At 42.7% G+C, this 27,084-nt stretch overlaps 1 protein-coding gene across 2 annotated transcripts in view; it reads left to right on the top strand.

Moving 5' to 3' along the window:
- The window catches only part of PROSER2 (proline and serine rich 2), a 60,519-nt gene that overhangs the window by 3,923 nt on the left and 29,512 nt on the right, over nucleotides 1-27,084 (top strand). The window contains exon 1 of one of the 2 annotated variants that reach the window (XM_081554072.1): nucleotides 11,771-11,886. The exons of the other annotated variant lie outside the window; for it this stretch is intronic. The gene's annotated coding sequence lies outside the window, so the exon portion shown is untranslated. Of the gene's footprint in view, nucleotides 1-11,770; nucleotides 11,887-27,084 lie in introns of those variants that run through there. 2 annotated transcript variants of the gene reach the window in all.

Raw genomic sequence — 27,084 nt, forward strand, 5'->3', positions numbered from 1 at the left:
CAGGGGGCGGTCGGCCCACAGGCTGGCGCTGAAATGACACACAGCCTTGGCACGCACGGATCCTGCAGTTCCAGTTACTAGATACTTTTTTACTTATTTAAAGATGTCCAGGCAATGCCACTCCCACCCTTCACTGGGCCAGAGGACAAATGCTTTATTTTTTTAAATACATTTAAATAGCCTTTTATTCCTCTATTCCAATGCTTATGGCTTTCTTCAACTGTCTGAAAGCTATTTTGCCAAAAATCATAATGTGTTATTCTACTACTGCCTTATTGTAATAATTTGTTGTATAGTCATTTAGTCATGTCTGACTCTTTGTGACCCTATGAACTGTAGCCCACCAGGCTCCTCTGTCCATGGGGATTTTCTAGGCAAAAATACTGGAGTGGGTTGCCATTTCCTCCTCCAGAGGATCTTCCCAACCCGGGGATGGAACCTGTGTCTCCTGCATTGCAGGCAGATTCTTTACCACTGAGCTACCCCAATTGTAAAAACACCCTGCTTTTATAATCACTCTACCTGTTGGGCAGTGTTCCTGAATTTGCAAAGGTCTTTTATTGAAGAAAGCTACAGATGGGGGAGCAGGAACCATGGCCTGCTGCAGGTTTTCTGGAAGCCTCAGTTTCTTCTTCTGAAAATGGAATATAAAATGTCATCTAGTTAATGAATTGGTATCTGAAAAATATTTTGAGATTGAGGTATAAAAACTGCTATAGGACCGGAGCTGCAGATGTAGCTTAAGCCGCAGAAGTAGTCTTGTATGTAACTTGAGTATTCTTAATGCATCAGAGGAGCTTACAATTTAAGTACATCTTTTAGTAAATGCATTTATGAAAGGAAAAATTATGTGGCCCTCTTAGAAATGTCTCAAACATTTGAAATTTCTTAACAGGACACTTTAATACAATGTGAGTCAGAGTGGCTTGTTATCTGTCATGCTCTCTGCTGATGAAATCAGACGACCTTACGAATATATTGCATTTGGCTCTAGAGTCAGACCTCAATTGCTTCAACGATTCAATTTATGAATCTAGGCTGGCCTGTTCCTCTTCAGAGCTCATAAGCACATCGTCCCAGGAGATGAAGGGAAGGGAAAGCCAATGAAAATTAAATAAGTTAACTTCCCTGTATTTTTAGTAAATGCGGGAAATGAGCTGATGGAAGACAAAATTCAAAACCTATCATGGAGATGTCTGTGTTATCAGTTACCCCTGCTACTCTCAAACAGCTGTTGGAAAATGGGCATGTCTAGATTCCCTGTTGGGAATAATTATTCTCCTACCATAATATAGGTCTTACAGGGTGGACCATCTGTCCTGCCCGGGTTGGGGCAGGAGGTGGTCAGTAGGAAGTAGACTGCATTCCCTCTCTGACCAGCTCTGCCCCTCACCTACAGGGTCTTGAGTCTGTTTCTGTGACCCCTGTCATCCTGGCTAAGGGATTCCAAATAAAACCAAAGGAAGATGTGATGATGGCCAGAACAACGAAGTCTGGGCACATGAGCCTGTAGCCTTACCTCCTTGTAGCTTCTGTGGTTTGCTTGAATGAAGACTGGTCTGTGTTGGAGGAGATGCTGCTTTAAGTGCATTATCCTTACTCGTGGAATTATTGTTTTAGATTGCTTTGATTTATGAGAGCACAGAATCTTTTCACAAGTCTATAGTAGTACTTTGTACTTGGTATTCAGTAATTATGGAATGCTTTGGGAAAATGTTTTGGTGCATTCCATTGAAATAATGGATTTTTATGTAGTTCTCAACCTTTAGCTGAAACACAATTTCTATTTTTTGCCATCCCCATAGCCTTCCCATGGTATTTCCTCAGCTGATTCCACTCAGATGAATATTTAATGAGATGAGATTTTATATTTCTAATGAGATTTCCACACTTCTAATGTCTATGACTATTCCTGAAACTCATATTAAAAAAGTTTGTATTTTCCCCCAACACTAATTTAATAACCTTGGAAATAGTCAACAGTATGAGCACAAATCCCTTAATTGGCTTTATAGAGAGAAAATACATGGAAAAAGTACTGCTATACCCAATCAACACAGACTCAGGAACAGCAGCTCTGGTGAAAAGCAGAGAGCAGTGGATTAGAATGGCCACTTTACCACTTACTACTCGAGTGAGATTGAACAAAGTCATCAAATGCTTCTGAGCCTCAGTTTCCTCATCTGTAAAATGGGAATAATCACAGCTTCTAAAAAAGATTAAATGTGAGTGAATGAGTTTTGTTAACCATGAAATGGTATAAGGATGTAAGGGTTATTATTTACACTCCTGAGCAAGAGAGGCTCCAGACCTTTTTTTTTTGGCCATGCCACATGGCTTGCAGAATCTTAGCTCCCTGGGTCCCCTGGTAGTGGAAACTCAGAGTTCCAACCACTGGACCACCAAGGAATTCCCTCCAGGTCTTTTAAAGTGCTTAAGAAAGGTCAGGATCTGAGAGATGTGATCCCAAAAGACAAGGGCTAAACATTTGGCATGATAAACATATGTTGCTGGTCCCATGAGGATGCTAGCTTGTATGAAGAACAGGCACTTCATGCCCCAGGTCAAGTCTTGTTCATGAAGATTCTATAATCTAAGCATCTCCCTGGCCTCCAACTTCCTGAGGTCACTGTTTCACTTAATATCAAAATGAAATGCAGTCACAACAGCTGAATCTAGAACATTCATGTCTTTTTCTCTAAAATATCTGAGAGCACAGGGGTTTTCCTTCTCTTGCACACTGTCACCAACTTCCCTGCTGTCCTCTGAAACCACTACGCCCAGCCCCGCTTTAGCCATCCTTGCTCTCCTGAAATCATGGAATGTGACCCTTTCTGTTCCCCTAAAGCACTGCCGATGTTACACAGCTTGGGAGCAGCAGAGAGAATTACCACACGATGTGCAAACACTTAAAATTCAATGTCGGATGTCGCTGCCCTCTCTGTGTTCCATCACCTTCCACGTAGAGAATGTCTACATACACATCTCTCCACATCTCTCTGGTTTTCTTCCATGTTTTTAGCTAGCCCTCCCCAACCCCATTCCTCTAGATTCTTCCATTTCTTTCTTCAGGATCTCTACTCCCTTCTTGAGACACCAGTGGATTACTCCTGTTTCTGTATCATGCAGAATGATTTAACTTTATTCTTTTTTTGGTCTATACTTCTCCCAACTCAAGCATCCTAAGGAGAGAGCCTCACCTTTCACAACCCAATAGGGATGACAGATGAATAAATGAATTTAAGTTTAATGAGATGCCTGACAGACAACTCAAAACATGGCTCCTGACTACACAGAGGAGGCACTCGACTTGTTCAACAAAGTGGATAATGCCCAGAGGTGGAGACTGTTCAGGTCATGGTCACAGAAGTCATATTTGAGGCCAGGGTGATGAATGTCTTTACCCAAGGAGAAGAGTGAACTCTGCTACAGACTCAACTCTGGGAAAAATAGTTCTATTTAATGGATGGTCCAAGCTGCTAGATACCTGTAAGCTGGGATAAGAACTCAGAAAAAAGACAGCTTCCAAACAGTTGTGGCAACAGAACCCTGACAGACAGGGTTTAGGAAGCAAATGGAGTGGAATGGAAAAGGCAGTATGTTTGGGCTGCTGCATTCTTACGTGAATCATTTTCAAAGCTAGTAAGCATTCTAAGAAAAAGAACTCTATGCCTGTAACTGGTTTACAGAAGATTCTCACCTTGTTAGGGTGTGAGCATGGAATGGTTCCATTGCTGTCAGCATCTGCCCCCAGCTGCTCTCCGCCGAGTTCCCGTTTCCCACAGAGTAGCAGGACACTAGTGATCAGATTGGCCAGATTTAAAAAGTTGCCTAATGTCTTTGATTATTAGACCAGTCTCATTTTTGTATTTAAGATTCAGTTCTAATTATTAAACAGTGGTGACAACAAAGAAAATAGCAGGTGTTGATGAAGATGTGGAGAAACTGGAACCCTCAGACAGGCATCGCTGGTCAGAATCTACAATGGTGCAGACACTGTGGAAGACAGTATAGTGGCTCCTGGAAAAAGTAAACATGGACACACCATACCATTCAGAAATGCTACTCCTGGGTATACACCCCAAATCATTGAAAGCAGGAACTCAAAGAGATTTTTGTGCACCCAAGTTCACTGCAGCATTATTCACAATAGCCAAAATGTGAAAACAACCTAAGCATCCATCCACAGACGTGAAGTGAAAGTCATTCAGTCTGTCCGACTCTTTGCGACCCCAGGGACTGTAGCCTGCCAGGCTCCTCTATCCATGGGACTCTCCAGGCAAGAATACTGGAGTGGGTTGCCATTCCCTTCTCTAGGGGATCTTCCCAACCCAGGGATCGAACCCAAGTCTCCCGAATTGCAGACAGATTCTTTATCATCTGGGTCCCTAGAGGAATGTCCTACAGAAGAATGGATTAAAAAAAGTGTAGTCTATACATACAGTGGAGCTTCTCAGGTGTCACAGAGGTAAAGTATTCTCCTGCCAATGCAGAAGACTCAGGTTTGATCCCTGGGTCAGGAAGATCCCCTGGAGAAGGAAATGGCACTCAAGCAATCTTGCCTGGAAAATTCCATGGACAGAGGAGCCAGGCGGGCTTCAGTCCATGGGGTCAAAAAGAGTCAGACACATACATACAGTGGATTATTACCGAACTATAAAAAGGAAGGAAATGCTAACCCATGCTATGACATGGATGAACTTGAAAATGTGCTAAGTGAAAGGAGCCAGACACAAAAAGACAGGTACTGTGTGATTTCATTTATGTGAGGTCCCTAGAGTCATCAAAATCATAGAGGCAGCAAGCAGAGTGTCGGGTGCCTGGGGTGTGGGCTGGGGAACGAGAGTGAAAGATTAATGGGGACAGAGGTTCTGTCTGGGATGATGGAGAAGTCCTGCAGATGGATAATGGTGATGGTTGCACAACACTGTGCATGTACTTAATGGCACTGAACTGTACACTTACAATGGTCAAAACAGTAAATTTTATGTATATTTTACCACAATGTTTTAAAACTTTTTTAAAAAGATTCAGTCCTAGGCATTCCATCTGAAATTCAATTGCTGGCCCATTGTCCCCTTCCCCCACCAGCAGCTTGCTGGTTCTGCCCCTTGGTAACATGTATTCCCTCTTATGGAGCCCCAGGAACTGAGGGGTCCCCTTCATACACCTGGACGGACTTGGAGAGTTGGGTGGTTAGAGCTCCCTATCTTCCCTCCAGCCTACTGTTCTTGCAGCCCTTCAATCCCGATGGAAGGGACCACCCTGAAATCTCCACCCGGGCAGGTAACAAGCCTTTCAAGGCTGCTCCCAAACTTCAGAGGAGAGGACACACTGTGCCTTGATCCTGGGCTCCTAGAATGCTTGCTAAGACCTTCTTACCCTGCTAAGCATCTTGTGACCTGGGGACAACTACAGGGTCACCCTAGCAAGAGTCCAATTTCCATGTTTTGCTGTACTCCAGTCTTTACAAGTGATTGTCTTAAGACTCTCTCCAGACTTGGCTTCAGGGTTTAAAGGTACCTCATCCCTCATCCTCTCTGTGGCAGCAGAATTCTAAACTGGCCCCCTAAGATTCCAGCCCCTTGAAGCATGAGTGGAGCCTGTAGATATGCTGGGATATCACCTCTGTGGTTATGCCACGTTTCATGGCAAAAGGGATTCTGTGGATGTAAAGTCCCTCACCAGTCGACTTGGAAAGAATTAGAAAGGAGATGGTCTGGGGAGGACAGAAAGGGAATATATTCCGCCCCTGCCTCCAGTCCCTCACAGGGGACAGGGACCAGCTTCCCACTGTGAATACTAACTGCACCTCCACAAAGCTTAGGACCCGCAAGCCTCTTGGTTTGGAAATGGGGTTGAGGTTGTGGCTGGCAGAAGGGCCAGTTCAGAAGCATCAATTGTCAGTAAGTCCTGAGGAGGGGCTTAGTTCCTAGTGACTTCTTCAACTGGGAATGTAAGAGATAACAAGTATTTTGGCTCTTAGGGCAATTTTAGGACAAGAGGGGGAAAAAAATCTCACATTTTATCACACAGTGAATGGGAGCATTTGGTGTAATTTCCTTTTTCTTTTCCTATTGTGACTCTCTGTAGAGAGAATACTTTAAATTCTGTTTAACAATCTAGAAATTGAAGTAAAATATTTTTAAGCTTATCAAAGAATTGCCAGTTTGATTTTCCCCATCCTTACCTCCACCAGTATTGCCACTTGGGAATGCAAATGAGACCCAGTGTCTGAGCACCTGGTCACATCCAGATGATCCTAAAGGAATCGAGTTATTGAGTCCGTAAAGCTGGGGACAGACCTGGACTCCACTGTCTGGCTAGGTGGTCAATGACCCTGCTTGGTGATTCGTCTGACTCTCAGACTGTAACACTAGACACATCTTGCTCCCTTGAAATCAGAGAATCAACATCCTTAAGTTAAGGGTCACTTCAAAGAAGAAGTTATGGCTTGGTCACAGTGGAATTGTATAAAAACACGTCAGCCCTCAAACTTAGAAACTGGGTGAAATGAAATCCTTTCACTGAAATTGTTTTAGGAGAATTCAACTTAGCAGAAGGTAACATAAGCTACAAATGTTAGGTATTCCAATGCACTGTACTCATCTCTCCTTCCAAATGTCCCTGACACAAACAGGACCGGGTCTCACTGGGTCCTGGCTCAGAGACCCACCTGAGGCCAGTTTCAGCCATATTCAAATCTCCTGAGAATAAGGTTCACTCCAAAAGCATTCCTGAGGAGTGGAGGCGTTAGTGAAGTTTGAAGGGAGATGGAGAGGATTAAAAGACACTGCATAGGAAACTTCTATAAGGCTCTCCTATCCCCCGGCTCCCCAGACACCCACGGGTTCCTGGAGTCATTTCCAAACGTACTTCATCTGTAAACCGAAAGCAAGCCAGATAACAGGAGAAGCAAACAAAGTTGTCCTCGGCCAAATTTAGACCAACCATGAGTCCTCAGGCTTATCTCTGGGGGGTATACCATTCACCTTACCATTGTTTTATTTACAGAATCACTACTCTATTTGGGGATTAATAGACAGATGGTGACCAACTAGTTTGTCATTGGAGTCTTGTCTGCATCTCCCAAACCCTCCTGGACCATAAATTCCCCTTGGACAGGGAACTCATCCACACTGCTCACTGTTGCACCTCCTGGACTTTACCCTTCGTAACTCTTGGCACATAAGAAACCACAAATTATTTTTGGATGAAGAATGAATGGGCTCCATACATCCTCTCTTCCTGTTTGGACCTCAGTCACTTGGCGGGTCCTGAAGCTTGAATGAACGGCACTTCTTCACCATGAATCTGTTTAAAACCTTGCTTCTCTTTCAGACTCTTATTGAATTCAGATGTAATTTATTTACCATTTTCTCCCATATTTGTTTCTTCCACATGTATTTCTCTTTCAGAATATCGAGCTGGAAAACAAACAAGGTAGCACATGATCTATTTGCTTTCAGTAAGTACAGGACCACTTTATTATCATCTTTTTAAGTTTTTCTTGAAATCGTCACTAAAAGCCCTCCAGGTTGTAATTTCCTCTTTGGTAGAATAATTTCTTTCTGTAAATCAAGAAATATCACTAGCAAGTCATCCTTGAAGTACATTAATCTCCTTCTATTCCTTCTTTCTATCATCTACCAAATATTTAATGACTGTTTGATATAAGCCAGGCTCTATGCTATGCACACTGGCATTTATTGTCTCAAAAAGATGTGTATGCCTATATTGATTTATAAAAGTCATGTAGAACCAGGACAGAAAATTTGGGACATATACAATACTAAAAATAAGAATGATATGATCACAGCCAGAAAGAATGTCATCCTTTTGATATATTCACTCCGTTTTTTAATATATACATGCATTTTCCATAGCTGAAACAGTAACTTACATACAATTTTGTAAAGTTCTTTTTTCCCCTTTAGGTATTTTCTTGTGTTCATGAAAAATACTTCATTTTTAAGAGCTGCATAATAGTTTACTTAAGGAGCATGTGTGCATACTCGCAAAGAGTCAGACACAACTAAGACTTTCCTCCAATTTTGGACTTTTTTGATTGTTTATACAGTGCACAAATTTTTGCACTCATCTCTGATTATTTCTATAGAATCCCTAGATATGGAATTATAGGGCCAAAGTAGTTTTTCAGTAAAGTTATATCAACTTATGTCCCACCAATAGTATATAAAACTTTCCATTTCATTGCACTCCTACCAGTACTAAATATTAGAATTAAACTTTTTTCTAATATAATAGATGTGACTATTGCTTACTATTTTAATTTTAAATGACTGGATAATCCAAACACTTTAAAATATAATCACATGGGAATTCCCTGGTGGTCCAGTGTCTAAGACTCCATGCCCTTATTGCTGAGGGCACAACTTTGATCCCTGTTTGCTGAACTAACATCCCACAAGCCTCACGATGTGGCCGAAATAAATAAATACATTTGAAAACTAAAATATATAATGACACATACACACTAATCATTTTTATTTCCTCTTTAAGAAAATTTTTCCATTGAGTTATTAGAGTTTTCTTATCAATGTGTGTGTACTCTTGTATTGAGGATGAAATTAATGCCAGATTTGTTTTCTAAGTTTTGTAAGTTTTTTTTTCTTTTCAAATTTTGCTTACAACATTTTTAGTTAGTTGTCAGAATTTTAAAACTCTCACGTAATGTAGTCTACTGGTCGTTTCCTTTATGATTTTTTCATTTCTTTTATTCTCTCATCTTGAGGTTACATAAATATTTGCCTAAATTTTCTAGTTTTAAAGTTCTTTAATGTAGCTGAAACTTCTTTTAACATATAATGAAAGGTATGAGCTCAACTTGGTTTTTTTTTCAAATTACTAGTTTTCTTAAGTCTATTTATTGAGAATCTGTCCCTTTTTCATTTATTTTAGATGACTCCATCACATATTAAAATCTACACTATATTGACTTTTTTACTATATTGACCCAGTGTCTTTTTCTGGGTTATCTACTCCATTTTATTATCTATATTGTTAAATATATACTAACATTCTATTTCTGTATGCTAACATTCACTTTATTATTTATATTATGTTTAACTAATAAGTGGGGAAATTTCCTGTATTTTTCTTCACTTTCATTATTTTCTTAACATTTTTCATCTGTTACTTGTTCAAGTAAACTTTAAAATAATTTTGTTTTAGCCCCCTAAGGTAGGTTTAATAGCTTCATCATATGAGTAAGAAACTGAGTCTCAAAAGGAATACATAGTTCAAGTTTACACATATTCTAAATGGAAGAGGCATAAATCAAAAACATGTCTTTTGGAGAATTCCCTGGTGATCCAGTTGTTAGGATTTGGTGTTCCCACTGCCAGGCCAGGGTTCAATCCCTGGTTGGAGAAATATGATCCTTGGAAGCCGCACAGTGCAGCCAAAAAAAAAAGAGAGAAAGAGGGAGAATCATGTCTTTTGATATCTCCCCTTTTAGCTCTAAAATACTATAATTTTTTAGTAAAGAAAGCTCTGAAATTTTATTTTCTGTTCTTTCCCATTTCCTGTCTACCTCCCTCTAGCAGTAATTACAGATATTGCAGTTTCTCAAGCCAATTCACACAGTACTCACTTTAATACAAGAAAAATCATTAGCTTACATTTTAAAAGTTTACTTAAACGTTTTTAACTTACACAGAGGTAATAAGAATAACCGTCTAATATTTGGGGCCATGTATCACCGGTATTTTCTTAGCAAAGACCAGCCTCAGAAGAATCCAGTAAAAAGTCAAGTGAACAGAAAGCAAAGTTTTGTCAGTATCATGGATTTTAAAGTAGTAAAAATTGCAGGTCCACAACCCTCCAGATGTTTCTTTGCTCTTTTCTCCACTGATGTTACCCAAGTACTTTTAAATACAAAAAAAAACACAACTTTTAAGAACAGCAATCTTTAAATTCCCCCTCTAACCTGTTTTTTGCTTTCTTACTTCATTTTGTATCCTTTCTCACCTTCTTATGCCTTTGGGTATGTTCAGTTGGCACAGAGGTACATGGACAGGGATGCAGAGGACTCAGGTACTCGCACTGGGCCCTGGCACCAGTTCTGCACCAGCCCCAAAGAAGGGCAGCCTGCTTGAAATTCCCACAAAGCTCGGGTCCCAGTTAGTAGGGCTGGCTTCATCCCCTACTGCCTTGGTTGAAACCTCGGTCTCATTTTCTCCCTGTTCATTTCTTGACCCCTTCCCACCTTTTTTTGTTTGCCTTTTTCTTTTCCCTTTCTTCCTTCCTAATCCCATCATCCTTCAATTTCTTCTTCCTTCTATTTCCCTTCACCTGGAAGAAGATACCATGTAAAATTTAATTTGTACACACAATATAATGTGTACATTATAATAACTAAGCTAAGCATATGCATATGCATCATAAAAGTTTAACCAAGCTAAGAAAAACAACAACCAGTAAAGAGGAAAAGAAAAATTCTAGGAAGCACTTATAATGTCTTCTTAAAATCTGAATTTATGAAAGATAGAGGTTGCCTACATTACCTCCCACCCGTGGCTATTTAATATTTTTTTTACTAAGCCAATTCATGATAAATATATTAATGTTTAACAATATGGGACAAAAGAGGAAATAAAAAGAACATGAACAGAAAGCTTAGGTGCATTATTCAAGGAGGATTAAGGACTTGAGTCTCTTCTGGATTTGGTTCAGAAAGAGGGGGTAATAATACTTGCCTAATTAAGTAGTAAGTGGGGTAGATTAAAGTGTTTGTAAACATTAATTAAAGATGCAGGGAGTTAGATGGGGCCAATGTGTTATTAGTGAAGAAGTTTTCTTCCCTTTAATCAGGTACCTCCTCCTGGGAAGGGCAAAGAAATGATATCAGGACTAAGGAATTACGGCTCAGCCCTAAGTGTCGCCAGTGACTCAGTCATCCTTTGCCATCAACCACTTCCTTCCTTAGCTTTCTGTAAAATGGGGATAAGCACAAACAGCACTCTGCAATACGAGTTTTTATCATATCTGCCATTTGAGTATATATCAAACCCTGTAATTAATAAAACCCCATAACTCTTGCTGTCTCCCTTCCTACAGAGTTGTCCCACCTCATTAACTTTCACCAACATTAATTTCACTTCCACCAACTTACAAAAGCTTTCCACAGCCAGCTAACAACCACAGTGGACATTTACACGGCACCGAGCAATGGGGTCAAAACCTCTTGGACGTGTTTCTTCGCCTCTCTGAACCTCCGTTTTCCTCCTCTGTAAAATGGGGGTGAGAAATCAGGCAGCTGTTCTAAGGATTTAATGAAATTATGTGTGTCTATTAAACGCCTTGTCAGAGGCTAATAAGAATTTGATTCGTGATAGTTATTATCGCTAAATATAAAATAACCTCTCGGCTGACTATAGGAGGAGGAAACAATGTCCCATTTCATTCAGAATTTTAAATGCAAATCCTTATGTTTCCTCTGTGTAATTCAGAGATGGGGCTGGGGGTTCATTCAGATCGGACCAATTCAAATCTGGCACCGACACCAACGACCCCTGCCAGAGGCGGCTGCCTGGCAGCACCGGCGCGGGCACTGGTCCCTTTAAATGTCCCGGGCACGCGCCCTGTGAGTTTGGGGAGAGGGACAGCCAAGACCCCGGTGGGAGCGCGTACGAGCACGCGTAGCGGCGCGGCGCAGAGCGCGCAGCCGGGTGTGCTCAGGAGCGAGAGCCCCGCCGGGAGCGCGCGGCAGGGGGCGCGCAAGAGCGCGCGCGCGGCGGGGCGGCCCGGGATGGTCCGCGAGGTGCGCGCGAGCAGACAGGCGAGCGGGCGGCGCGGGCGCTCGGCTCCAGGTCCGCCTTCAGGGTGGGCTCCTGCAGTCCCCGGGGAGGGCGCTCCTGCCAGGTGAGTGCGGACTTCTTTATCCGGGACAGGGTGGGAGAGTGGGAGGGCGTCCTGGCAGCGGATCCCTTCGCCCCGCACGATAGTGAACCCGGCGGCGTTTGGAGCCGATCGGTGGAATTCAGGGTTCGGGCGGGGTCCCAGGGGGAAGGGCGACCCCCTTTCCTAGTGAGCCAGCTGCTTGCGCTTCCCGCGCGTCGCTGCCGGTGCGGTCCTGGCACGGATCTCTTCTAAAGCACGTTCTTCGGTTCGTTCGCATCTCGTCCCTTGAAAGTTAGGAAGGACTCTGGCGCCATCCGAGGGGCTGTCGTCGTCCCGGTGGCCTCTCACCCAGGAAACTCGGGACCTCCCTCGGGATCCCGGGGGTAGGCGTGCGCCCGGCTCGGTGTCGGTGGGGAGGACGCGTGGCTTTCTGACTCCAAGGCTGTCCTGGCGGAGGGCGCACGGTGGTCAGTGACACGTTTCTTGCTTTGCTCGCGGAGCGGTCTGGGGTTGTCCCAACACTCCTGCCCTGGCGCCACTGCCCTCCTTGGAGGAGCCGCAGCGGCTGTCCAACTCCCGGGGCACTGTGTCCCTTCCGCCGCAGGCAGGAGGGCGGGAGTCTCGTATTGGCAGGAGGTGGCCGAAGCCACCTGTTAAACTTGGGTCCTGCTCAAAGTGACCAGTGGATTTCCGTCCCCATCCCCGCTTCCCAGCCCCTGACCCCCAACAAGTAACTGAGTCATGCGGGAAACGTGTAGGAACTGCCGGTGAGCCGGGGCGCGAGGGATTAAAAAAGAGAAGACTTTGTGGCTGATGTGGTGCAATTTAACAAAAGGCAATAAAACAAACTCCAGTATTTCTCCAAGGCTTTGAAAGTTTCCCAGTATTGTTTTACGGAGTCTAAATTTAAGCATCTAGCCTTTTTTTTTTTTAACCGTAGGAACTAACCTCAGAAAACATTTAACTCTTTGCCAGGACCCACTTGGTGCAAGACGAAAACTCACAGGAAAGGAAAATGATTTTTGTGCCCTTTCCCCCTGCTAAATACAGTAGAACATTCAGGTCTGTTGCTGGAGACTGTAGGAAGAAGGTTCCTCTGGCTCTAATTTTCATTGAGAACTACTTTTTTTTTTAATCTTTATTTCTGGAAGTTATAGAAACACCAGATCAGATATAAGTGTAAGGTCACAGGAGAACCTAAGTTTATTAAAGATGCTTTTCTTTAAGCACTACATTCTTACTGCTCTAGCATGCACTGAAAAAAGTCTGCCCTCAAAGCTCAGTGTCTGAATGTTAGATTGTTTTTCTAGGTGGAGGAGGTATTTTGGTTTATGAGACCAATGTGGAAATACAAACAAATGCCCTATTTACTTGGGATTGGGTGGGAAGGGTGGAAGTTGTCAAAAATCTCTCTTGCCAAACTTGACAGTGTATGTATGGAATCTTGTGTATTTTCTTGCTCAGACCTGTAATGGCCATTTTTCAGGGACTGAGTATATGCCTTGGTAACAGCACTTCAGAGGTTTTTTTACATTTGGGAGGGGGTACAATATTGGATGCTGATAATTTAAAAGTAACACATTTTCTCTTTTAGTAGAAATCAGAAAGCCAAAATCAGAGTATCTAGAGAAGTCTGTAAAGAAGAAAGATGATTTTAAGAAAATGTGAGGGCGTTTGGCTCCATGTTGACTCTCTTTGAGGCAGTGGGCAGGATTTGCCTGTTTTAGTGCAGGCCCTGGGTGTTCATGGGGCTTCCCTGGTGGCTCAGAGGGTAAAGAACCTGCCTGCAATGCAGGAGACCCGGGTTCAATCCCTGGGTTGGGAAGATACCCTGGAGAAGGGAATGGCTGCCCACTCCAGTATTCTTGCCTGGGAAATCCCATGGACGGAGGAGCCTGGCGGGCTACAGTCCATAGAGTCTCATAGTCGGACATGACTGAGCGACTAATAGACTGGGTGTTCATAAATTAATTCAGCAATATTTGCAAGCTTGTCTGACTACTTACAGTGTGCTGAGTGCTGAACTAGTCATGGGACACACCAACACACCTAGATAACAGCCACTCGACCCAAACCAGATCGAGTAAAGCCTTCATGGGGAGCTGAAGATACACCTGGCCCTGGTTCCAAAGTTCTCAGACACCTTAGGAGCCTGTGGTTGGCACCCTGTGTTGATTGTCAAGATCATCTCAAATAACTACAAGAGATAAGAGCTGAGCCTTGAAGCCTGGGGGAGAGAGGGGAAAGGCTTGAGTGGAGCAGAGCTGAGAACAGGGCATCCTCTGGAACAAAAGTTCAAGTGCATCTTACCCACTTGGTTATGGACGGCTGCCAGGGGTACCGGAACATCCTAGGAGCATCCCAGAATCCGAGCCATCACTGGTAGAGGGCGGCTTTTCCTTTCAGTTTCCACTGCCCTCTCTGGTGGCAGTGTTGGTGGCTTCACCGCTGCCTGCATGTTCTCAGGACGATGGGCTGGGCAGCTCTACCCCTGGGACTCTGCAGCCTTCCCCTCTTGAATCTGAGTGGGTTCAACTTCTGTTCACGTTAGCACAGTAGCGTCAGGACTGTGCAGTCCCCATAGCAGCCTCTGTAGAGAACCACCCTGAAGCTGCACTTCTCAGCAATGCTGTTGTCCCCCTCCCAAACCTGCAGCATTAATCTTGAATTGTGTTTTGAGGAAGTAGGTGCTAGGTTTATAATCCATGCAGTCTGGATCCAAGGTAAAGAAATGTGCAGGGCAGAACATGCTGCCTTATTGAATAGCGATGTGATTATTCCTTACAAACTTATATCTTCAGACTGGATGTTTCCAAATACCTACCACTCAAGACTTGGTTCTCTCTCTTTGTAGTAAAAAACATAGAACAGTGAATTTATCATTTTAGAGTGTACTAATCAATGACATTAAGTACATTCACATTATATGTGTTTGAGAAGCATGTTTTCTTTCATTTTGTTCTGTAGAGGTCTACAGATATCCGTTAAATGAGCTTTATTGAAATCCTATTTTTTTGTTGTTGTTGCTTGTTTCTTTGCTATATGTCTCTCTTCATATTAGTTAATACCTACAGTTGTAATGACTGAATGCTGTGCTGTGTGCTGTGCTCAGTCACGTCTGACTCTGTGACCCCATGAACTGTAGCCCGCCAGGCTTCTCTGGCCATGGAGTTTTCCAAACAAGAATACTGGAGCAGGTTGCCATTTCCTACTCCAGTAAATGAATTTTATTAATTTCATCATTTCTCACTAACTTTGTGTGTGCTTAACATGTCAATAGTTGAGAGAGGTATATTGAAAGATCCCACTATAATGGGGTCTTTGTTGATATCTCCTTATATTTGAGCTAAAAAATATTCTGAGACTATGTGTACATACAACTTTCTATTTTAATTTCTAACTATGCATCTGTAAATTTATATTGTTAGACATACACTGTCTAATAGGAATTGAATTTTTATTATCACATAGTTGCTTTTATCACTAGTGAGGATTTTTGCCCTAAAGTCTATTTTGTCTGATGTGGTATAGAAAGAAAGAAAGGAAAGTCGCTTAGTTGTGTCCGACTCTTGTGACTCTGTGGACTGTAACCTGCCAGGCTCTTCCATCCACGGGATTTTCCAGGCAAGAATACTGGAGTGGGTTACCGTTTCCTTCTCCAGGGGATCTTCCCAACCCAGGGATCGAACCTGGGTCTCCCGCATTGCAGGCAGACTCCTTACCGTCTGCGCCACCAGGGAAGTCCCTGATGCAGTATAGCCAGAAGTGATCTTTTCATTGTTACTGTTGTTAACATTTGCTTGATATATCTTCCTGTTTTAAAAATTTTCTTTCAAGTATCTTTGCACTCAGTTGCTCAGTCATGTCTGACTCCATGGACTATAGCCCTCCAGGCTCCTCTGTCCATGGAATTTTCCAGGCAAGAATACTGGCATGGGTTGCCATTTCCTACTCCAGGGGATCTTCCCAACCCAGGGACCAAACCTGGGTCTCTTGCGTCTCCTGCATTGACAGGCAGATTCTTTACTGCAATATAATTGACATTCAATAAACTGTAATACATTCACAATGTTTTGCAACCATCACCACTATCCAGTTCCAGAACCTTTTCATCACTTCAGAAGGAAAATCCATACCCATTAAGCAGTCAGTCTCTATTTCCTCCCCTGCTTCAGCCCCTGGCAGCCACTAATCTGCTTTCTGCCTCTGTGGATTTGCCTTTTGGGATATTTCATACCAGTAGACTTATACAATGTATGTCTGGCTTCTTTTACTTACAGTGCTCTCAGGATTCATACATTTATAGCATGAATCATTACTTCATTCCTTTTTGTGACTGAGTAATATTCCACTGAATGGATATATCATAGTTTACTTATTCATTATCAGCGTATGGACATTTGGGTAGTTTCCACCTTTTGGTTTGTGAGTAGTGAAGTTATAAGAAACCTCCAAACTGTTTTCCACAGTAGCTGCACCATTTAACATTCCCACTAGCAATGTTTGAGGATTCTAGTTTCTCCACATCCTCACCAACACTTGTTGTTTTCTGTGTTTTTGTTTTTATTGCCACCCCAGTGGTCATGAAGTGGTGTCTCATTGTGGTGTTGATTTGCATTTCACTAATGACTAATAATGATGAGCATCTTTTCATGGACTTAGTGACCACTTCAAGATTTTCTTTGGAGAAAACTCTGTTCAAGGACTTATTCTCTTTTGTATTAACTTTTCTATCACTGGCATCTTTCGAGTGAGTAAGAGTAGGTTTTTTTTTTTTTAATATTTATTTATCTATTTATTTATTTGGCTGTGTCACGTCTTAGTTGTAGCATACGGGCTCTTTAGTTGTGGTGCATGGGCTTAGTTGCCCTGCGGTATGTGGGATCTTAGTTCCCTGACCAGGGATCCAACACAAGTTCCCAGAATCGGAAGGCAGATTCTTAACCACTGAACCACCAGGGAAGTTCCAAGAGTAGTTACTTTTATAAGACTTGGTTTGTAAAGTATGTTCCTTCTCAAACCCTAATTCTGTTGTCTCGCTTCGTTTCTTTTTCCGTTTTCTCTTTTCAGCTTGTGCTGCATCTCCCAGAGGACTAGTTGTCCAGCTGGTGCTTTGAAATATTTAATATTCTACATATTCTAGTTATCTGAAGGCCTGGTCTGTTCATTCAGCAGTATTTGTAGGCTGTTGGGGCACCTACCATGTTCTGGTCATTGGGTTGTCCCTGGAGATACAAACCTACCACTTCTCATACACTTCTGTTCTAGATGTTTGCAGATTACATTTTATTTTACCTTCTTTTTTTCATTTGTTCCAAAAACCATTTCAATTAATTTTTATTGGAGTACAGTTTTAGAGTACAGCTTTACAACATTGTGTTAGTTTCTGCTGTAATTTTTTTTTTAATTAACCAATTAATAGAGCCTGGCACAGGGAAAAAGAACAGTACTTAACTCTCTCCACCAAAGGTTTCAACACCAAACAGCTGTGTAACCCTCACGTTCACCACTTTACCTTTGTGGACCTCAGTTTCCCGGTCTGTGAACCTGGGGGCAGGACTAAGTGACTTCTCTGGCCCTCTCAGACCTTGAAACTGGAGGTGATACACTCATGCTTCACCAGAGCTCTCCCCTACAAACCTAATTCTCTGAGTGTATGTAAAATAGTTCTTTTTGTATAGCTCACTTCAAGGAATTGTCTTGTGTGGAAAGACAAAAGATGGCTCTGTTCTTGTCTACTCAACAGGTGAGTTTGGTCAGTTGCTGTTTTCCACAGTGGCACATTTGGCATTTTCTGTGAAGATCCCCAGGGTTTGAAGAGCTTTCATGAACACTCACGTTCCTTCTGTGCTGGGCACGCCTGGGAACGTAGACAGATGTCAGTGAATATGGTCTCAGCCTTCAAGAAACTTGTGATCTAGTGAGAGTGATACAGATGTCAAGTGGGAGCCGATCTCAAAGGCCCATGCATCTTTCAGGAGCAGAGGTCAGAGGTACCCATACCTTTCAGGAGGGTGTAACGTTGGAGCCAGGCCAACAAGGGCAGGACAGTGGGGTGTCCGAATGGTGACCCATGACTTTACTCATCATGCTGAAGAGTTTAGCCTTGAGTTTGGGGGCACGAACCATGGACAGGTCATGAGTGGCCGGGTTCTGCGGTGGAGGAGAGGTTTGTACGTACACTGAGGCAGTAACCTGAAGTTGAGCGGGGTGCCAAGGGTTGAGGAAGGGAGGCTAGAAAGATGAAGGAGATAAGATGGTTCAGAGAAGGGGATGGCGCTGGAAACATCTGATGTGGAGCAGAAGTTCTGGTGCAGAAAAAGTCTGAAAAGGCATCCCTCTAGAGTGGAAAGCTAAAGCCTAAATCCAGCTCTCTCTGACCTTGATTTCCTCATGTAATTTGTCCCCCACACGCATCGAGAACCAGTGAATTTGTTGACTGAGCTCCTGCTGAGCTTCACTTCATCAATCAGGTTGTAAAATGTGTGCGACGTGAATCTCTTGTGTATTTTTTTTCCTTCCCTGTTCATTCTTATTGTGAATGAATGTTGTGATTTCAGACGTATGGTCTGAGGAGAAACATTTATTTTAAAAAAAAAACAACTCATAGTTCCAACCGGGCACGTAAAAGATCATTTTACACCAGGGCTCCCACACGGAACTCTGAGTAGCCAGGAGCTGTGGGCTCATTTTTCTTGTAAGCCAGAGAACTGTTTTAAATCCCTTCCACACAATTTGCAGGACGAAAAGAGAGAGGAGCACTGAAACATACACACTAGCATATGTAAAATAGACAGCCGGGGGGAATTTGCTGTGTGAAGCAGGGAGCTCAAACCCTGTGCTCTGCAACTACCTAGAAGGGTGGGATGGGCCGGGAGGCGGGGAGAGGTTCAAGTGGGAGGGCACACGTGTATGCCTAAGACTGATTCATGTTGATGTAAGGCTGAAACCAACACAATATTGTAAAGCAATTATCCTCCAATTAAAAATAAGTTAATTAAAAGGAAAAATATTTTAACATCAATGGTGCTAAAGCCATACTGCAATGAGAACTGCATCTCAAGAACACTTTGCTTTTTTTACAGTGTTAATTATCAATTCAGATCCAAAGTTGTTAGGTTAACCATGGGTATTCAACTATATTTTTGTTATCACTGATGGTGTTGTTTTCTTATTTATTTCTGGCTGTGCCGGGTCTTCCCTGCTGCCCAGGGTTTTCTCTAGTTGAGGAAAGTGGGGGCTACTCTTCATTGCAGTGCTCAGGTTTCTCATTGCAGTGGCCTCTTCTGTTGAGGAGCTCAGGCTCTAGGGCACGTAGGCTTCAGTAGTTGCGGCCCCTGGCCTCTAGAGCACAGGCTCAGTAGTTGCGGTACACGGGGTTAGTTGCTCTGCTGCACCAGGGATCCTCCCAGACCAGAGATTGAACTCATGTCTCCTGCATTGCAAGGAGGATTTTTAACCACTGAGCCAACAGGGAAGCCCCAGCTATTTCTGACCTACGTTAGTGATCTGATCCACTAACTGTGGGCCAGACATCTGACCCTTCCCTTCTCAAGCTCTGGAAGAATGTTGTCGGAGAACTTGAAAATTCACATAAAAATAGTGTGTTTCATACTGTATTTCCTAACTAATTCTCATGTCAGTCTTGTTTTCCTAAGTGGTGAGGAACCTGACAGCTTCAGTGGCCAAGAGGCCTTTGTCAAATTTTTAGTAATTTGAGTAATTATCAAATTCCAGTGCTGATTCATTCAAGGTGCCAAGTTTTTTCCCAGAGAGTTTGATAAGCAGTCCTTGAAATGCTGACATCAGTATCACCTTGATTGTTCATTAGAGTCCTCCAGTTCTTTCAACAAACATTTGGTTGTCCACATTTCTTTGTTTTCTTTCTGTTTTTTTTTTTTTTAACTGAAGCATTCAGGTGGCACTGGTGGTAAAGAATCTGCCTATCAAGGCAGGAGACAAAGGAAACAAGGGTTCGATCTCTGCTTTGGGAAGATCCCCTGGAGAAGGAAATGGAAACCCACTCCAGTATTCTTACCTGGAGAATTCCATAGACAGAGGAGCCTGGTGGGCTACAGTCCATGGGGTTACAAAGAGTCGGACACAACTGAGCACACACACAAATAGTTGATATACAATATTGTGTTAGTTTCAGGTGGACAACAAAGTGATTCAGTTATATCTACATACACATATATCTATTCTTTTTCAGATTCTTGTCCCTTATGTTACTACAAACTACTGAGTATAGTTCCCTGTGCTATACAGCAAGTCCTGCTGATTATCTATTTTATATTTATTGTTGTTGTTTAGGCACTACATCATGTCAGACTCTTTACAACCCCATGGACTGTAGCCGGCCAGGCTTCTCCGTCCATGGAATTCTCCAGGCAGGAATACCGGAGTGGGTAGCCATTTCCTTCTCCAGAGGATCTTCCCTAACCAGGGACTGAACCCCTGGTCTCCTGCTTTGCTTCTCTGATAGCTCAGTTGGTAAAGAATCTGCCTGCAATGCAGGAGACCCCAGTTCGATTCCTGGGTTGGGAAGATCCGCTGGAGAAGGGATAGGCTGTCCACTCCAGTATTCTTGGGCTTCCCCGGTGGCTCAGCTGGTAAAGAATCCGCCTGCAATGTGGGAGACCTGGGTTTGATCTCTGGATTAGGAAGATCCCCTGGAGAAGGGAAAGGCTATTCACTCCAGTATTCTGGCCTGGAGAATTCCATGGGCTGAATAGTCCATGGGGTCCCAAATAGTCAGCTACAACTGAGCAACTTTCACACACTCCTGCATTGCAGACAGATTTTTTTACCGCTGAGCCACCGGGGAAGCCTATTTCATATTGCTTGTCCCCTATTTCTTGAGAAAGTCCTGAAAGCCCCTTATCTTTTCCCCTCTGTTAAAACTGGGGTAGAAGCCTGTGCCCACAGGCCTGGAATTACAGGGAGGGAGTTGAGTGCTTTGTTCCTGGATTGCAGGGGTTGTCCAGGAAGAGTGTGGGCAGGAGGAAGCCTCTGGAGACGCAGGCACAGGGCTTTCAGAGAGACTGGAGAAGACGGGGTTCAAAGCTGGACGCAGTGGATGGACCCAGCCGGAGGTCCTGTGGGATTTCTGCTCCTCTCTGGTTTGGATTTAAATCTGTTCAACCTGAGATAAGACATGTAAACCAGGTCTTGGCTTCCGGTCTCACCAGGTATTGTAAATACCAGAGCTGGATGAACGTGCTCTTAGTCAGCTTTATTTTTGCTGCAAGGAGGAATGAAAAACTCAGCCAAGAATTTTTTTGAGCTTCTCAGGAGAAAGAAAAAGCATTATAAAACAATAAGGCATACTTATTATGTCCAAGTAAGAAGTTCTACGTTTTAGCACCGTGGAATAGCACACAGTGGCTGCTCTGGTAACATCTGCTGAATAAAGAGAAAGCACACAAGCTTGTTTAACTAAAAAAGAACAACTTAAGCTGGGATTTTTCCTTCGATCTTTTTTTTTTTAATTTGTCAAACAATCCAGAAATGCAGTAGGCGTATGTTTAGTTGCTCAGTCGTGTGCGACTCTTTGTGACCTCTTGGACTGTCAACCTGCCAGGCTCCTCTGCACATGGGATTTCTCAGGCAAGAATACTAGAGTGGGTTGCCATTCCCTTCTCCAGGGGATCTTCTCGACCCAGGGATTGAACCTGAGTCTCCAGCACTGCAGGTGGATTCCTTCCATTTTTAAAAAAATGAGCTAAAAATATCAAAAGTTGAAGTGTGTACCTTTGCAGACATTTCATCAGATGAAGCTAGATTTTCCTCCTGTTGATTCTTTTATGTTTGCTTCTTCCTAGGTCATTACTTTTTGTTATTAGTAATGAAACTCAAATATGGTTAAATTTGTTTTCTGGTGAGGATTTGTGTTGGGAAGATCTGATTTCTGCCTCCTCTGTTCAGTGGTAGTACACTGGGGTGGAAAGACTTCTCCCCTTGGGGCAGGTTAACCAGCCTACCTGGGTGAGGCCTCTAGTGTGAAAGTGTTTGCTTACATGTAGGTGAATCAATTACTTTCATGTGGCGTATGGCCTTAAGTAAATTAATTACTGCCTCCTATTAATAGTTGAAACTATTCACAATTGAGACGATCTGAAACCAATCTTGTTTTTCTACATTTTTCAGTAAGAGCTTTTTTTAAAATTAAAAAAAAAACAACAACCTCTAAATGAAAGCATGGAGATTCTTCTGGAGAAGTAAAACTGCCAGACCTTGAAGTGTTACATTGTCTTTAATACCCTTGAGTGCTAGTTAAGAGTTTAAGGTCCTAAGTTCTTACAGAAGACATTTTCAGAAGTAAGGAAAAAACCCAACTCAGAGAAAAAGCAAAACCGTAGGAAAAGGATGCTAAACCACTGACCACGTCAACGATTTAAAACTCCAGACAGAACTAAGCCTCTGCCCCCAGCTCTCCCAGCAACTACCAGTCTCTACCTGAAAAAGGTTTTCCTTTGATGTTCTGTGCTAGGATCTAGTCCTAGTTTGCTAGTTTGCATAGTGAGTATTTTGGGAAGCATTCTTTTCTTTTCAAGGCTTTTGTTTTCTTGACATAGAGAAAGAGCCCATACAAAAGAACAGTTACTACATACTTATTTTGCTTCAGCTGTTTGTTTCTGTGGCAGCCCATTTTGAAATTTCTTGTTGGTCCTGGTTATACCTGTGGATGTACACATGGGTGCATGCATCCTGATAACTTATCACGTGTGAATATCAGGAAGCATTACTGGCTTAGCGTGTACGGTGTTATTGGTGCCAAGTTTTTAACAGAGCATCATTCGTGCTTAAAGTTCTCCCCTCCTGCTCCACATTTGTCCTTGATGGAAATCTCTAGGTTGACTGGGAGTAATTTCTCCTAAATTTCAAGGCTTTGGTCTCTGAATGTGACTGAAGGATAAAGGGTGATTACCGCAACGAGGTTAACGTGTCTAAAATGACTCTTACACGTTTAACTTTTCCTTTAGGTCAAAGGTCTGTTTTAAGGATACTTTAATGGTTTTAGAGTTGTAAAATGTAAATTCTGTGTTCATATCAGTACTATTTACAATAGCCAAGACATGGAAGCAACCCAGGTACTCATCAGGGAATGACTGCATTAAGAATATGTGATATATATACAATATAATATTACTCAGCCACAAAAAAGAATGAAATACTGCCACTTGCAGCAATGTAGAAGAACATAGAGAGTTTTGCCTAGTGAAATAAGACAAATACTTATACATGGAATCTAAAAAATAATGCAAATGCATGTAAATACAGAAACAGACTCACAGACATAGAAAACAAACTTCTGTTTATCAAAGTTGGAGGCAGGGACAAATTAGGGGTATGAGATTAATAGATACAAACTATTATATGATATACTGTATAGCACAGGGAATTATAGCCATTATTTTATAATAACCTATATGGAATTCTCCAGGCCAGAATACTGGAGTGGGTAGCCATTCCCTTCTCCAGGAGATCTTCCCAACCCAAAGATTGAACCCAGGTCTCCCGCATTGCAGGCAGATTCTTTACCAGCTGAGCTATCAAGGAAGCCCTTGATAACCTATAATGGAATATAATTTGCACAAAATACTGAATCACTGTATCATGAACTCCTTATTGCCAAATTCAGACTTAAATTGAAGAAAGTAGGGAAAACCACTAGACCATTCAGGTATGACCTAAATCAAATCCCTTATGATTATACAGTGGTAGTGACAAATAGATTTAAGGGACTAGATCTGATAGACAGAGTGCCTGATGAACTATGGACGGAGGTTCGTGACATTGTACAGGAGACAGGGATCAAGACCATTCCGATGGAAAAGAAATGCAAAAAAGCAAAATGGCTGTCTGAGGAGGCCTTACAATAACTGTGAAAAGAAGAGAAGTGAAAAGAGAAGTGAAAAGCAAAGGAGAAAAGGAAAGATATTCCCATTTGAATGCAGAGTTCCAAACAATAGCTAGGAGAGACAAGAAAGCCTTCCTCAGCGATCAATGCAAAGAAATAGAGGAAAACAACAGATTGGGAAAGACTAGAGATCTCTTCAAGAAAATTAGAGATACCAAAGGAACATTTTCATGCAAAGATGGGCTCGATAAAGGACAGAAATGGTATGGACCTAACAGAAGCAGAAGATATTAAGAAGAAGTGGCAAGAATACACAGCAGAACTGTACAAAAAAGATCTTCACGACCCAGATAATCACGATGGTGTGATCACTCACCTAGAGCCAGACATCCTGGAATGTGAAGTCAAGTGGGCCTTAGAAAGCATCACTACGAACAAAGCTAGTGGAGGTGATGGAATTCCAGTTGAGCTATTTCAAATCCTCAAAGGTGATGCTGTGAAAGTGCTGCACTCGATATGCCAGCAAATATGGAAAACTCAGCAGTGGCCACAGGACTGGAAAAGGTCAGTTTTCATTCCAATCCCAAACAAAGGCAATGCCAAAGAATGCTCAAACTACCGCACAACTGCACTCATATCACACGCTAGTAAAGTAATACTCAAAATTCTCCAAACCAGGCTTCAGCAATACGTGAACCATGAACTTCCAGATGTTCAAGCTGGTTTTAGAAAAGGCAGAGAAACCAGAGATCAAATTGCCAACATCCACTGGATCATCGAAAAAGTAAGAGAGTTCCAGAAAAACATCTATTTTTGCTCCATTGACTATGCCAAAGCCTTTGACTGTGTGGATCACAATAAACTGTGGAAAATTCTTAAAGAGATGGGAATACCAGACCACCTGACCTGCCTCTTGATAAACCTGTATGCAGGTCAGGAAGCAACAGTTAGAACTGGACATAGAACAACAGACTGGTTCCAAATAGGAAAAGGAGTACGTCAAGGCTGTATATTGTCACCCTGCTTATTTAACTTATATGCAGAGTACATCATGAGAAACGCTGGGCTGGATGAAGCACAAGCTGGAATCAAGCTTGCCAGGGGAAATATCAATAACCTCAGATATGCAGATGACACCACCCTTATGGCAGAAAGTGAAGAGGAACTAAAAAGCCTCTTGATGAAAGTGAAAGAGGAGAGTGAAAAAGTTGGCTTAAAGCTCAACGTTCAGAAAACTAAGATCATGGCATCTGGTCCCATCACTTCATGGCAGATAGATGGGGAAACAGTAGAAACAGTATCAGACTTTATTTTTTGGGGCTCCAAAATCACTGCTGATGGTGATTGCAGCCATGAAATTAAGACGCTTACTCCTTGGAAGAAAAGTTATGACCAACCTAGATAGCATATTAAAAACCAGAGACATTACTTTGCCAACAAAGGTTTGTCTAGTCAAGGCTATGGTTTTTCCAGTGGTCATGTATGGATGTGAGAGTTGGGCTGTGAAGAAAGCTGAGCGCTGAAGAATTGATGCTTTTGAACTGTGGTGTTGGAGAAGACTCTTGAGAGTCCCTTGGACTGCAAGGAGATCCAACCAGTCCATCCTAAAGGAGATCAGTCCTGAGTGTTCATTGGAAGGACTGATGTTGAAGCTGAAACTCCAATACTTTGGCCACGTCATGCGAAGAGTTGACTCACTGGAAAAGACCCTGATGCTGGGAAAGATTGAGGGCAGGAGGAGAAGGGGACAACAGAGGATGAGATGGTTGGATGGCATCACCGACTCGGTAGACATGAGTTTGGGTAAACTCCGGGAGTTGGTGATGGACAAGGAGGCCTGGCGTGCTGCGATTCATGGGGTCGCAAAGAGTCGGACATGACTGAGCGACTGAACTGAACTGAACTGAACTGAATCACTGTGCTGTACACCTGAAGCTAACACAATACTGTAAAGCAACTATACTTCCATAAAAAATTTAAAAATAAAATGTAAATTTTGCTTATATAATGAATGCTAAGTCTATAGTTTCAGACAAATATTTCCAAAATCCCGGGCTATAGTTTAAAAAGAGAGAGGGAGTGTTGCCTGAAAGTCTAGTCTGAGGAAGAAGAACTACACGCATGAGATCTGATGTGTGAGTTGTATCCAAGGGACAAAGGTGGCATCGCATGGTTAACAAGTGGTGGGAGGTGAGCAGTTGGTGGGAGGTGCAGGTGGAGAGAGGGGTGATAAGCAACTTCCAGAAGGAAGGAAGAGTGGACGAGGCTTGCCATCCTTTCTGAGTCAGGCTCTGAAGATGGGGAGGAGAGTGACAGGAGGCAGTCCAAACGTGGCTCAGAGCATTAGGGAGACCAGGCTGGATTAAAGGGTTCGTATAGTGGAAAATAGGTTTGAAGAGAGAAAGGCTGATTCCAGAGACACTTGAAAGCCCTGGTTCTTGCAGGTCAGCTCTTTGACAGGATTGGTTAGGGAAACGAAAACTGTGCCAACTTTGACAGGCCTGTGGTCCCAAAAGGAATCCAGGATTTCAGAAAGGTTAATTAGGTCCTTGCAACTCACTGGTGAATGTTGCATTGAGTCTTTGTTTTATTTTTAATAAAGTTTTTGAGAGCGTAAAACTTGGAGGAAAATGAATTTCAGGACCCCAAAAGTACTTTGGCCAACCTGCCAGGTCAGCTCTGTATGTTTGTGTCTCAATGTGCATTTTTGGTACCTTGGGGGATGGTTGGGGGGCGGGGGGGCGCGCAGAGACTGTCCTTTATGTGTGAAATGGGAGACAGGATGGAGCTGTGTTGCACTATCATGTGTGTTGTGATAACCAGAGCATGATCATTCCTGTGAAGTTCGTCTGTAAATTATTAGGGGGAGAAATGAGATGATTATTTATAGCCTAAGAATTCTATTAAAGCCCGACTTAAGTTGAGTAGTAGAAAAGAAAGGATATCAGGACTCTGTTTCCTTTTAATTTATGGACTGGGCTAATAAAACAATATACAAGAGTCTTGATATCAATCACAGCTTCATCTTCTAGGTAATTTCTCATCATAAAACTCATTTTTGTTACTGCACATCACCGCCATAAAACTAGGAATGAGCACAGAAACAGAAACCATAGGAAGCTATAAAACAGGACTCCTGTCATCTTTGTTTGAGTAGCTCAGAGCATGTTAGGACAAGTGAAGATTGTTAAGAACTGCCAGCATTGGGATGATCCTGGTCCAGTAGCTAAGACTCCGTGCTCCCAGTGCAGAGGGTCTGGGTTTGATCCCTGGTCAGGGAACTAGATCCCACATGCCACAACTAAAGATGCCACGTGCTGCAACTAAGACTTCGTGCAGCCAAAATAAAAATATTA

The sequence above is a fragment of the Giraffa tippelskirchi genome, chromosome 13, assembly GCF_054371585.1.
Source record: "Giraffa tippelskirchi isolate mGirTip1 chromosome 13, T2T-mGirTip1v1.2.pri, whole genome shotgun sequence".
Classification (NCBI taxonomy): Eukaryota; Metazoa; Chordata; class Mammalia; order Artiodactyla; family Giraffidae; genus Giraffa; species Giraffa tippelskirchi.